An 11,775-nucleotide genomic window follows, 5' to 3' on the forward strand; every position below is an offset into this window, starting at 1 on the left:
TTGATAGCTGTTACAATGTAGAAAGCATGAAATCGATTTTTCGTTTATATTTAACGAATTCTTTCAACAATTTTTATTTAATGCAACCGGAAGAAAGTCCTTTTTTAAAGTATGGCCATTGCAAATATTTTTTTGAAATTTACGTCAGCCTGGAAAACAGGGGGCAACAACATATTTTTTCATAAAACTTTAAAATGTTATGGGAAAAAATACGTGAAATCAATTGAAAACTATTAACGATGCATTTACCTGCGTTGTTCAACATTTCAGCATGATTTAACCAGTTCATAAATTATGTAACTATTTGTGAAATTTCAATGTACAGTACAGCCAATAAAATTCGCATGAAAATATGTTTTCATTTATACTAAGATTGAATGCATCAAATTAAAAATAAGTGAAGTAATAGATTATGCACTTTTAAAAACATTTGTCGTTGAAATGTTGACTCTACGACCAGTTGATTTTTTTTTGTTTTGTCCTCCCTCATCATCGGTTAGAGTCGAGGGACACAAATTAAAAAAAAAATATTTGCATTGGCCTTATGAGCTAATGAATTAATATTGAAGATTGACAAAAAGAGGGCGGTGCTTAAAATAGGGGCATTCTGAAACAGTTTTTTTTTTGAAAATATTAAAAATAGTTTATGTTCGTTTTGGTTAAGGGTTAAATTCATCCAGCCATTACCACACTTCACATTATTGTGAAACTGCTATCTAAATGGAGCTGGTGCTCTTGCGATTCTCCTACGTTCTTCCAGACACCAACTCTAGCTTTTCCTTGCAGACGCATTTTGACTCGCAGCAATCAAAAGTGGAAATGTGGGGAAAATAGTTTTCCACGTGGATTGGCTGCTGCTGCAGCGGGGGAGTGAAAAGATGATTAAGTGATTTTGTGAGCTTTCGGGTTTCCCTCATGTAATCACACTTTGGGTGGCAAAAATGCACTCGAGCAAAATCACAGTGACTTGGCGAAAAGATTTTGCTAATGATGTTGCTGGAATGCTATTTTTGCATCATTTTGTTCGCAGAAAGAGGTTAATGTGAGGGCCAAGCTTTTCCGATGATTTATAACATTTGTGAGTTGATTGGTGGTGCAGGAAATCTAACATTAATTGTTTAACGTGAAAAGGATAATTCAGGTTGAAAAATAATTACGTAATTGTGAACGAAATTGTTGCATTCGTAAAAACAAGAGTTCACATTCAATGGAACCCTTGCATGTAAATTTGAGATTGTTAAATATTGTATTGGAATGTTTGTTTATTATTTTTTACTAATTGCCTGTAGCCATTCCATGCAACTCGCGTTTTAAAATCATTGTGCTTCCTGTAAACCATTACAATTCGTTTATTTATAAAAGGTAATTTTCTGGTTTAATTAAATATATTAATTAAAATTTTCTGAAATTCAAGCGAAAAACCACCATCTGAGGTCAAATTTGTTGAATCAATAAAGAGAGTCCAATTAAATACAAAATTCCTCTGGAGCACGTTTCCACTGCTGCCGAAAGGAATTGACCCCGAAATGATCCGTGAATGGTAAATTTGTGAAACATTCTTTCAACATCGACACGGCATTAATTATTTATGCATGCATAAGCGCAAATCCATTAACACCCATTTATATGTAATTGTTCATGGAATATTTATGCTTCGCCTGCGGGTGAAAAAGGAAAAGAAAGTAAATTTTGATAAAAAAAACTCAACGGAAAAGTGTGAACTGATGTAGGGAAACGAATTGGCTCGTCGATACCCTCACTCCATGGTAAAGCGTTTTCCGAGTCGTTTTTTTCTTTTGGAAAAAAGTTCACACCACACCACCCGATGGTGGGAAATTAATAATGTATTGTTCCTTTCGTCACCGTCTCGGAAACTCCTTCCTTCTTTAGTTGGTGTTCAGAGTGAGTGAAAAAACGGCGTAATCGGGAACTGATGGCGAGATAACTTTGGACATTTTCATTGATTGAGTTTTTTTTGTAGTCTAAAAATAATATTAATAATAAAATATACATTTGTATCGTTTTACTCAAAAATAAAATCATCCAGGACAGTGGAAAAAATCCGTGAAGACTTTATGAAAAATATGCTATTTGACTGTGAAGTTAAAAAAACTGTAAACTAAGGTTACATTGACAGACAGGCGGTTTTTTGCAAAATGTAGAATACAAAAAAAAAAAAATAGAATGGCTCATACTCTAATTTTGGCAAGCCATTTTTTATAATCAGTATACTGCCGTTCTACGCATAATTGTCCCATGTTCGAAAAAGTGCAACTGAGAAAAACGCGATTGAAAATTTTCGATCGATTTCTGTGTTTCTACGCATAATTGTCCCTTGGGTTCCTATTCGTCCTATGTGTCCTTAATCGCCCCAGTTAGCAGTGTATCACTGTTTTTTTTGATCCTCTTGCTAAACAACAGGTAAACACGACATAATGCTTCATAAAACTATTGATTCCGTATACGGAATCTTTGTCATACATGAGAAAATACTTGGTGGGACAATTATGCGTAGAAGTACAACGATGAGACAAACAGACTTGATGTTGTTTTCAGTGAGTTTCCGAACAAAGTACCAGATTTTATGTGTTTTTCTTTAAGTATACGACAAACTAAACATAAAAATGTTAAAAAGTCAAAATCGACAAAAAAATGACATGGGACAATTATGCGTAGAACGGCAGTATACGATAATTAATAAACTACTGCTCAAAATCAAACCATCCACATTAACGATCCCCAGGTCTTTTGTGGTCTCTATTGCAAGTTTCTGCTCGAACCTAGGAGTCCAAAGGCCCCAAGGAACCGATCTGTATTCCCGAAATTCAAAATTTGCAATATGATTATAATGTCCACATTTGTTTTAATTTTCTTAAATAAGTGTTCAACAATAATTAACAATCGATTTTTCAAGTTATTATTTTTTAGCCCCCTGATTTTTTGGACAGCTAAAATTTGCTAAAGCTAAAATTTGCTAAACAAATAGAAAAAAACATTAATCTTGAGACAAGTTTAGTTTAGGCTTAGTGATTTTTCACGCTCGAAAATAGCATATTTCACGGGGACCTCAATTTCAAAACACAAAATTTCACGCAAATTTCGCGGAACGTGAAAAATGTTAAAATCATTCTGAAAAGCTTATGCTAAAATCACAGAAACTACTTTGTATACTTCATTATATATTATTTTCAATAAACTAAAAAAAAAAATTCTCTAAATTTGAACGTGACACAAAAAAAAACTCTCAATTTTCAAAAAAGTTTCTACCTGGTTGACGGATGGGCTCTATTTATATTTTGAAACAAAATGTAGGGCATGCGTATTGTCATTTATTGAACTGCTTTTTTAAAATTCGACTAATAACGCTAAAAAGTTTTCCCTGATTTGCTTCTGTTTTATCAGTTCACATTTGATTGAATTTCATATCAAAGCAAAATTTAACAATCTTGTCCAGCCAAAATGAGTAAAATAGTTTGAATTTTCTGCGACATTTAGCCCATTCAAAATAATTTTTAAGGTTTTTATATCTCTTTTCAAAAACTAAATTTCAAATCAATAGACATAAATAATATGATTTGCTAATAAATTTTTATTCAAAATTCGAACAGAAAAAAAGGTGGCATTTTTTACGGGAATCATCAACCCAAATAATCAAACGTCGTTAAAATTAAACAGGACTCAGAAAAAAATGAAATGTTTTTAAAAGGTGATTTGAAAGATAAAAATATTCTTCATCTTATTTTGAATAAAACAAAGCTTGATACTTTTAATTTCAAATAAAAAAATAATAAATGTTTTACCACAGCGAATGAAAATATTACTATATTTAGTTATTTTCTAAAAAAAAAATGAAAAATCTGAACAATTCTTGAAATGGTTCATATCAAACTTTTCAATTGAAAACTAATAAAATTTACTTAAAAAGTCTTTATGGTTGAAATATTTATTATGATCTTATCTGAAAAAAAAATTATAATAAATAAGCGAAAATTGTAATTGAACAAGGGTTTTCACTCGCTTAATTCTACAGTAGTTCTTAAGATTATTTTTATTCCAATTTAAATTTGATAAAATATTTTGAGGAAAATCGTTACAGTTTCACACAAATATAACATTTCACGGGATTTCGCGGAAAAAGCCAAATTTCGCGGATTTCACGCTATCCGCGAAATCGTGAAATTTCACTAACCCTAATTATGGTACTTATTTAAATTACAATATTTAAATGAAAGAAATAGTTGTGACCTTAAAACGCATATTTTTATTGTTTTTTTATGTTGCTTAAAACATCGTTCATTGATTTTTTTTTCTAAAAAAGTACATTATGAAAAAAAAAAAAAGATAAGATATGTTTTTTGCATTCCCGCTGTGAAATTGTCAACTTTTCCTGTCCAAAAACAACAGAATGGAAAATTAATACCTTCCAATACCCGTGCTGAATTTTTTACTTTTCAGCACTGAAATGAGTACTGAAAAGTTTACTTTTTCAACACTAGTATCGAAAAGTAACATTTTTCAATATTTTTTTTTGTTTTGAACGGTGAATTTACTAAACAAATGAATGTTTGAATTCCATTCCCAAAGCTTTTTACGGAATAGCAAAAACAAAAATTGGAAGCAACTCACTCATGCGGAATTTTTTGTTGGAGATTGTTGCATAAACTAATTTTTTGCAATTCCGTTGTGAAACTAATAACATTTCCTGTCATTCTCACATGACGGAAATGCCTACTTTTTTCTTATAAAAATAAAAGAATTGAAAAGTAATACTTTTCGATAAAAGTGCTGACAGGTTCTACTTTGAAGCACTGAAATGGGTGCTGAAAAGTTGAACTTTTTAGCAGTTGTATCGAAAAGATTTTTTTTAGAGATTTTTCAGTAAACCTATTTTTAAAGTTTTACCAAAAAATCTCGATTGCAAAAAAAATAAAATCATTTTTAAAAATTCAATGGATATATTTTGGTTTTATTTTACTGACCGATTCTTCGGCTCCTTTAAAAAAAAACAGTTTTTCAGCGTTTTGCCTGTAGTGGCAAAATAAAAGAAGAAACCCCCCAAAGTTATTACATATTTGGAAAGATAATTGAATTTCCTACAAAGAAATAAGTTGAAGAATAAACCATATAGTACCTGTGCTTTCCCTGAAATAAAATAGTAGCGTGACGGGACAACATCGTAAAACCGGACTTTAAAAAGGCACACTTCCAAAATCGCTACAGTTTTGCCAGTTTGATTTATAAAAACTTTTGCTCTTCTACACATTATCACAAATTAAAAAACGAATCTTTTGCTCCTTGAACTGAACGAATTGGTTGAAATTTGAGTTTTTGCCAGCCATTTCTTTTCGTGACGGGACAACGAAAGGAGCAGATTTATGAAAAAACTCCTCTCCCATTCAATGGCTTGCAGACCATATTTGGTCAATATTTTTGACTTTTGAGGTAAGAAAACGCATTTAAAGAACATTGCAATTATTGGATCATATTAAAAATGAAATCTTTCATATTGAATATCACTTTGAAAATTGAAAAAAGTGACATTTTGGTGTAGCTTCGCTAAGAATCGGTCTACTGTATTTTTTTTGCTAACCATTATTTCGATTGATTTGAAAATTTTGATCAAAAATGAAAGAATATTGCAACTAGACTAAAATCTAAACGGGGATGGTAGTTTAAAATTGATCATATTTTTGTGTAATTAAGAAACGTATTTGCATTTTTTTTTTGATTTTGGGTGTACCCTGACTTGTAAACAATTAGAAATGCATTTTCCTGCGTTGAAAACCATATTTAGCATGTCGGGGATCGATCAAAAGTATGTTCATTTTTTGTGGAATTCCAATGTAAAATAATCTCTTCAATAATTGGATATTTTGAAAACTAATGATTGCAAAACAACTGGGCAGGTGTAAAATGCTCTTTAAAACACGTTTTTCATTTAGATGTGGAGACCATAGCTTATTATTTCAATTTTTATTTTTTTTTATTTTTGAACCCTAAATGCAAAATGCTCAATATGATTCCGTCAATAGTGCTTTTATATTGTGATGTATAAATTAAACCCCATTATTGTTATTTTGTTGATCAAAGGTTGTAAAAAAATTCCAAATTGCAATTCCAGCAGTATCAATCCAACCACACATTTTGATAAACTGTCATCACCCAATCTGGTCGAAGATTTTCCCGGAATCAAATCCAATCAAAGGCACGTAGAGCGATAAATCCCCGCTTCCATTCGGCTGGCTCACTCCGCATTTATTTACAAACAAATATCTGCTGCTCGATCGGCTAATTATCACGCACTTCTGGTGGCACCAGCAGATTAATTCTGTTTACGGGGAATGCAAAATCAGCGCCTCAAATTTCGCCACCCGTCATCAACAATTTATCAGCTTAGGTTTCATCTTCAATACTGTGTGATGATTATTATTTGATGTTTAAAATATGCAACGTTATATTCTATGGGTATTTTTTTCTCCAAGCTACCCTTTAAAGCTTTTTCAATTTCCCTACCCAAGGTTGAGCTCATAATGCTAGGTAACATCTGCTCATTGATTTCCATCACATCGATCGCGAAAGCTCATTTTTCCACCAGTAGTTCCTCCGCCGGAAAGACAAACAGAGCCAGCTTAAATCAAGCCTCTTTTACGTGCAAAACGATTTCCATCGTCGACCTGTCTGTAGGAAAAATTGGGTAAAGTGAACATTTTTGTACTTTTCATAGGTTTTTTTCTAATTTTTTAATTTAGATTTTTTAAAAGGTAACAAAACTGTAATTTTGATTCAAAGATTTTTGCAATAAAATAAATAAAATTAGTCTCAAATGTTGCCCTTGTACCCCAAATCGCGAATCTCCTGGCTGCCACCGGGGACCGTTTTTCAACGATAGGCAAATAATGGCGCAAAAAGGTCGTCCTCGCGGTGGATCCTGGCAACTGTTCGGTACCTACCTATAATATAAGATGTGGGTGGAGTATGGTGGCGGTGGCACACGTCTCCGTCGATAATGTCAACAATTTTATCTCGCTCACAGCTCGACAGCTCACGTACGTTCGTTTATTTTCGGATTCGGACGACGGAATTTGTATCTTAGTGTGATCCTATGGAATATCGATGAAAAGTGTCAAAATTTAAATTATTTTCTGAAATTTATGTATAAATCAGAATAGACAAATTCATAAAAAAATACTTGAAAAAATTAAGCACACTTACAAAGCAACAAAATTTCAAGCAACATTTTCTAGGACCACCGTAGTAGATCCGCAAAGTGACCCCCCGAGGGCATAGCTAAAAGTGTGGCACTACTGTTTTGGCATGCCACGTCGTTCCCCCCAAAACAAACAAACGCAATCGACGGCTCCTTTTGCCGTGCTGTCGCAGTTGAAAGGAGCGAAACGCAAAAAAAAAAAACTGTTTATAATTCCTAAAGTCAACTCCACATAAATCAGCAATGGAGATATGCTTGTTTATGAGGACGCGCGGTCCTCGCTTTATGAGGCGTGGATTTGCTTGCAGATTATGCTGGAAATAGGGTTGATTGAGAATTCTCAAATTTTAGTTTGAATTCTGAACTATTAAATTGATATTTAAAAATTACTAATTTTTTATCGAATGACAAATTCATGACAATTTGACCACCCCTAAAAGCCCCCCAAGTCATTTCGAGATTACGACGACTCTTAGCAAAACGTTACTGCTGCTGCTCTTGTCGGTGTTGATGTTGTTGTTGTTGTGGCGAGACATTTGTAGTAAAAACAGAATTAATGTGTTTATAAACACGGCAGGGCGCGTGTCAATTGTATGATGCCACCCTCGTCGGCGTTGAAGCTTCTCGGTGGAGGGGGCCACCACCGAGCTTGGGGTTTGATTAAAGCTGATCAAATTTTTTTTTGTTAAATTTAAATCAACTCAGCTTTGAAATGCATGTCTAAATATCTCGTTGACTTACCTCCATAAAACTAGGGTGGTGCAGATTGTTAATTAACTCAAATAGTTTTAATCACCGCAATTACATTTCTTTCATTCTAATTAATGGAGAGTTAAATTTCACTGAATAATACCGATGGGCTTATTTCATTGAAATTATAGAATTTGGTATCCTGATGATGTCAGCTATGTCAGCTGTTGAAATAACTTGTAAATTTCAATAAAAATACGTTTTTTTCCTGTATTTTTCAAAATGCAATATTTCTTGGATGTTTAAATATATCGTATTTTGAATTCGCTTTAAAAAAAAACTAGACTAAGGATCTATTCAGTTAAATTTAAACATTGAGTTTTACAGTTCTCATTAGAGGTGGGCAAAAAAAGAGCGAGCCGCTCAAAGAGCCGGTTCACTGAAAAGAGCGAAAGAACCGTGGCTCACAAAAAAAGAACCGCGGTTCATTTTTAAACTTTGGTCTTTTGAAAGAATTGGCTCAAGATAGCATGATTTTGTTATAAATATAATTTATAGAATATCAAAAAAAAGTAGTATTAAATTTGTTTTTAAGAATTCAAAATGCAATTTCAAATACTTCAATGCTTATAAAAATTAATCCCAAAAGTTAATGATTTTTTAAACAATATGAAAAAAACATTTCACTTTACAACTGATTGCACATTAAAGTATTACCGGAATAATACCGGAATGGTAAAATATTACCAAAAATCTACTGAATAGTTTGGATATTTTGGAAAAAAATAAATCCTTTTGTCTGATTAAACGTAAGCGTTTATAGACTTTGTCGAAAGAATGTAGAAAAGAGTTCACAGAATGTTTTCTCCAAATAAAATATCAGTATAAGTTCAATTCTTGCAGAAATAAACGCAATTTTAAAATTAATAGCAATTTTTCAAACATCCTAGATTTAAGTTTGGATGCTATTCAATTACTCGAATGTTTAGGTTCGAGTTGAAATCTTGACATAGAGACCGCCAAAACCTATGGTTTTCAAGGGCATCTTCTCGTTTTCAGTTTTAATTTTTTTTATCAAATGATTTGTAAAAGTTCAATGTCAAATAACTTATAAAATCACACGATTCTTAAAAAAAACCTTTTCATCAAAGTTTTGAAAAAGAGCGAAAGAGCCGTTCAAAAGAGCGGCTTTTTTTAATGAGCAAACGGAAATGAGCGGCTCCTAAAAAAGAGCGGTTTTGCCCACCTCTAGTTCTCATGAATTTTAGAAATCAAATTTTTTTTTCAAAACTGTGTGTTTTCGGAAAAAAAACTCAAAATTATAGTTTTTTCTCAAGCTATTTTTTTAATATTGAAGATTTTCACAAAACTACGTTCTCTTAAAATTGTACTAAGCAAATTTAGTTTTTAATTCAATGATCTTGATTTTTCATAAATTTCGACAAAAATAATACAAATTTATAAAATCGCTTAAATTTTCACAAAACTGCTAAGAATTTTGGAAAAATATTCATTTTTTTACAATGTTGATATCTGAAAATTGCGAATTTTAAAAATATGTTGAAAGATCTTCTGAAATAAACTCAAAATTGTAGTTATTGCAATATGGGTATTAGGCGAACTATTTTGGAAAATACTCAAAATTTTAGTGTTTTACGATGTGAAAAATTGGTTTTTTTTAAACACGTAATTTTGTGTAAATGTTGGGGATTTTCGAAAGTTTGTATTATTACTTTAGAAATGTATGAGAAGCACCCGCTAATTTGATAAATATGTTGTACAAAAAAACAATTTCAGTACATTTTCAAAAATACGTTGTTTTGTGAAAATTTTGAATGTTTTCAAAAATTATTCTGTAACTTCTGAAATGTATGATAAACAATCAATCATTTGATACCCAAATTGCATTCACTAAATTTTCCTATTTTTTTAGCAAAAATACGTAATATTGTAAAAAAAAATATTTAAGCATTAAATGTTCCTCCCAATTATTTGATACCCTTATTTTTAAACTAAAACAAATTTTGTGTATTTTAAAAAATGTGAACTTTCGAAATGTATGAAATTCCCAATCAATTGATACTAATTTTGAAAACAGCTTCTTAGCATTTTACGTAGCTTTGTAAAAATTGAGAATCTTTTCAAAAAACAATAATTACTTATAAATGTATTTTATGTATGTAAACTTGAAAACATATTTTCAACGGCCTAATATTAAAATCGAGTTCTGCGATCTCATTTTAGTCAAAATAAAAAAAAATGCCTTCTAAATCATAAAATGCCTTTTTTCAATATTTCACCTCCGCCATTCTTGATTTAAAAATTATTAATCACTATAGCGTTATTTGGCTTGAACATTTTTTTTTGTGATTCGATTCTCCGAGGATTCTATTATCGGGAGTGAAATTTTATCAAGGCCTTCGGATAAGAGAGTCTGGACTTTTGAAACGTATGGAAAATTCCCGATCACCGAATATGGTGCCCTTTTGAAATGTTAGTCTTGAAAACCACATTTTCAATATATTTTTTGACATAAAAATGCATTTAATTTATTTAATATTTATGTGTTCTTCCGATCCAAATCTATCATCTACATCGGCTACATTTGAACTAATTCGATTTTTAACAAAAATTTGATAAAATTCATGATTGTTACTCGATAAAATTAGCGTCGATAATACAAGCGTCTAACGATAACGACAATGATTATCGCTATAATCGGGACGTTTTTGAATGAAATACTAAAATCTTCAAAAAAAAAAAAAACTTGTTATTTAAGTACTACAATTTTTGCAATACTATTAGACATTTTGCATGCATGATTTTTATGAAGTTTTTCGGGTTTTTTTCTATCTGTTTGAGTAAAACATAGTAATTCGAACGGTTTGTGAATGTTGCGGAACCCGGTGCGCGCCCGTTGGAAGAGAAGAAAAGTACTTCGTCTACGCCGGTAGGGGATTGTCTACGTTCGCGTTTGGAACAGCTTTCTGCCGGATGCCGATAGCCATCAAGTTCTGGTCCAAGATCTTCTCGACCCTTGAGGAGGCCCAGCAGAAGCTGGCCAACGTGTACAAGAGTATGGAGCTGTCTGACAGGAACATTTCGGAAGGACTGCGGGAAAATACTACGGACGGGGAATCGGAACAACTCAAGAATGAAGCTTTTCAATGTTTTTCCACGAACATCAAAATTGAAGAGATGAAAATTTTCTGAAGACTCCGTTGTTTGGTGAGACCTTTCCTTTTTAATACAGGCAATTCTTTCACTCATTCTGACATATTTACAACTCATTAAAGACAAACCACGCCAATCTTATTATATACGCGGTAGGGTGTTCCCTCGGTCGTTCGCTGTGAGTTGTGGATTGCCTGCTTCTCTAATGAAGGTTCGACTGAGGGGGCATGCTTATTAATTTCTCGTCGCTCCATACCCTCAGTGACGTGATGGGAGCAAGGGCGTCTATGCGAAGTGTCCCTACACCCGCTACAAATTTCTGGCGCTTGGGGAGGGAAGAGGGAAAACATTTTGATAAATGCGCCGGTATTTGTAGCACTAAAATTCGTGCAAAAAAACTTATGCACGTGGGTGTACAGATTACGGAGTAAAAGATGATCGAATTGTTCACCTAGCGCTCACATGTGTTCCAGGACCAAGTTGCCTGCGGGTATGGGGATCATACATACATACATACATACTATTAGACATTTTGCATGCATTTGCACTCTTTCAGAGTTTTGGAATAAAATACAAAAATTTTCATAAAATACTGCATTTTTTTAAATACTCAAATTATCATAATTTGCAATATGGGTATCAAACGATTCGAAATTTTGCATTAATTTTCACTGTTTAAGAGTTTTGGAATAAAATACTCAAAT

This window comes from Culex pipiens, chromosome 2, assembly GCF_016801865.2.
Source record: "Culex pipiens pallens isolate TS chromosome 2, TS_CPP_V2, whole genome shotgun sequence".
NCBI classification, from domain to species: domain Eukaryota; kingdom Metazoa; phylum Arthropoda; class Insecta; order Diptera; family Culicidae; genus Culex; species Culex pipiens.